Source organism: Lactuca sativa, chromosome 8 (genome assembly GCF_002870075.4).
Source record: "Lactuca sativa cultivar Salinas chromosome 8, Lsat_Salinas_v11, whole genome shotgun sequence".
Taxonomy (NCBI): Eukaryota; Viridiplantae; Streptophyta; class Magnoliopsida; order Asterales; family Asteraceae; genus Lactuca; species Lactuca sativa.
In genome coordinates this window covers 122,480,682-122,483,198 of record NC_056630.2, presented here as the reverse complement: position 1 = coordinate 122,483,198, position 2,517 = coordinate 122,480,682, and the positions used below count along the sequence as shown (strand labels likewise).

Below are 2,517 nucleotides of genomic sequence, written 5' to 3'. Positions count from 1 at the left end.
ATTGAAATTGGAAGAGACTCATATCAGATTGTTGGCAAGTATGTGTCTGATGAAGCTTTGGTCTCGATCCGTAATGCAACATTTGAAAGACATCAAAATCGTTGCTTCCTGGTTTTTTCCAAACTTGATTTCTCCGCTTCCTTGTTTCGTTTTATCGAATCAGATGAAAGAATCTACTTTCAAACGTGTTGAACCCTTCTTGTTGGTCAAGGAAACCCTAATTCTTTCCAAATATAAGGTTTATCTTGAAGCAAAATTGTTAGATTTTTGCCCCAGAAGGAAATTTATAAGCCGCAGCTGCAGTTCAATTATTTGTCACGATCAACAACCGATTTCTTGAGGTACGAACTCTTTCTTTCATATTTTGACATTGCTCTCGTTTTCTGCCTCTGTTTATATGCGTTAATCAGATCAAAACATGATTAGCCAACTATTCTTCATCACAATCATGTTTTCTTTGTACAAGTTTATGAAAATCAAAAATCAATTTGACTGATTTCTTCACTTGAACTTGTATGAAATTGATTTCCTCGTTTTACAGATTACATGAAATTGAAACTCATTTTCAGATTAGTATTGAACATCGATTGAAAGAGAAGAAAAAAAAAATAGAAAATGAGATGAAGAACTCAAGAACAACTAACTCATCACGATGATACATGATCCGACCGTACAAGTCAAACAGCCATTGACGATTTGACAGATTAAAAGATTAGTGGACTCTCACACAAAAAGAAATGATAACTGGATCGGATTTGAGATAATGGGCTCAATCATATTATGAATAGTAACGGGTTCATTCTTTTGGATAAAAACAAACAAAATATTGGCCTTAAATGATCATCGTGAACAGTAATAGTTATGAAATGGATTTCGAAATCAGATGAACAATAAATGGATTTGGATATTGAAATAGATTTCAAATGATTTTGAATTTGGTTTTGAATTTCTAAGAAGTCCAGAAAATCAAAGAAGGATGCAACAACTACTCCTGAAAAACCTGTTCAGGAGCCAAAGAATTAGAAGTCACCAAAGAAACAGACGAAGCCAGAAGAACAAGTTTCGACTGTTTTGCTTGAGCCGGTAGAGCCTGTTATTGATGAACACGCAAAGGAAACCATTCCATCAAAATCTGGTGTCTTTCAAAGAATTAAGAAGTCTAGTGGTTCACGAAAGTCTACAGATGGATCTTTTAGGTTTTCTCCTACCATGGTTCGTAAACCACATCTTAATTACCAAGGGGTCCTTATTCGTGAGGTTATAGCTCCTGTTTCTCCTTCATCAAAGAAACAAAGACCTGAAGATGTAGCCAAACATATTTCCAAGAAGAAGATAAAGAAACGAAAGTTGGTTCTTCAAGAGGAATCGTCCGAATGTGAGAAAATTCCTGAAACACCTGAAGCTAATATTTCCATACTAACATCGATTCCTGAGAAGACTGAGGTCACATGTCACACCCTCGAACCTGGACGGCGGAAATGTCTAGGGGCGGATGACTTCGTGTACAGTATCATAACAATTGAATATAAATGAAGCATAGCAACCAAACATCATACATTAGAAATACACACTTACATAGTTTACATATTGAATCTTGTTCATCAGTTACACAAAAGTAAGAAAGTAAAATTTCTTGAAGTCGCACCACTTGATCTTATAGTCGAACTTATTACCTGCTACTGGAATTCCTGAGAATACAAGTCGTTTTGAAAAGCGTCAACTAAAAAGTTGGTGAGTTCATAAGCAGTTTTGAATAAAAATGGTTTTTGTACTTGTTTAGAATCGTTTTCAAAGTGCTTTCAAAACTATCCGATACTTTCTAAAAAGAAATGGTTTGAAATATTTGTGTCCGATCTTATATTAATGCATATGTGTTAATGGTTACAAAAATAGAAAGAGAATGATTTCCAGACAACCCGATGTTGTCTGTAAAAGAAAACGTTGAGATCTCAACCCCAGTGGTTGAGTACCGATGCTTATAGATTGTCATTCTATCAAAAAGAAGGTTTCATGTTTTATCCCAAAAAGAAAATAGAATGTTTTCCTGTAAATCTTATAACGTTAATTCCTCTAAGTGAGTCGCTATAACCATACATAATAATGACAATTTCGTCTGTCTTTGCGTCTTTGGGACGCTGCCGGAATAGAATATGGTTTTTCTCACCCTAGACTGGCATAGTCTAACTGTAGTGAACAGCTCAGGTATGGGGTGTCAACCCCCGTATAGATCTATACACAAACTCTCGCTTTCCCTTTAGGAAACTCTGGTTATAACTACAGGCTACGATTGTACACTCAAAGGTGCCAACCGACAGGTCTCACTAGATCCTTAATCGAAAATTTACACGAAAAAGAAAGAAGAACACATATAAAACTCATTCCTAGGCCCAATAAACATGTAAGTGGACCACTAAGGCCCACTATACGTATCTATTATTTTCAGGCACAAAAGGAATGTGAATATCTACCCTGAGCCCAATATACATGTAAAAGGACACTAAGGCCCACTAAACATGT

General features: G+C 35.8%; 1 long non-coding RNA gene across 1 annotated transcript; it reads left to right on the top strand.

Annotated features, from left to right (window-relative positions):
• The first annotated feature begins 236 nt into the window (after window positions 1-236).
• On the top strand, window positions 237-644 carry LOC122195671 (uncharacterized). Its single transcript, XR_006186151.2, has 2 exons — window positions 237-341; window positions 542-644. It is a non-coding gene; the product is annotated as an uncharacterized LOC122195671 (long non-coding RNA).
• Window positions 645-2,517: the final 1,873 nt, after the last annotated feature.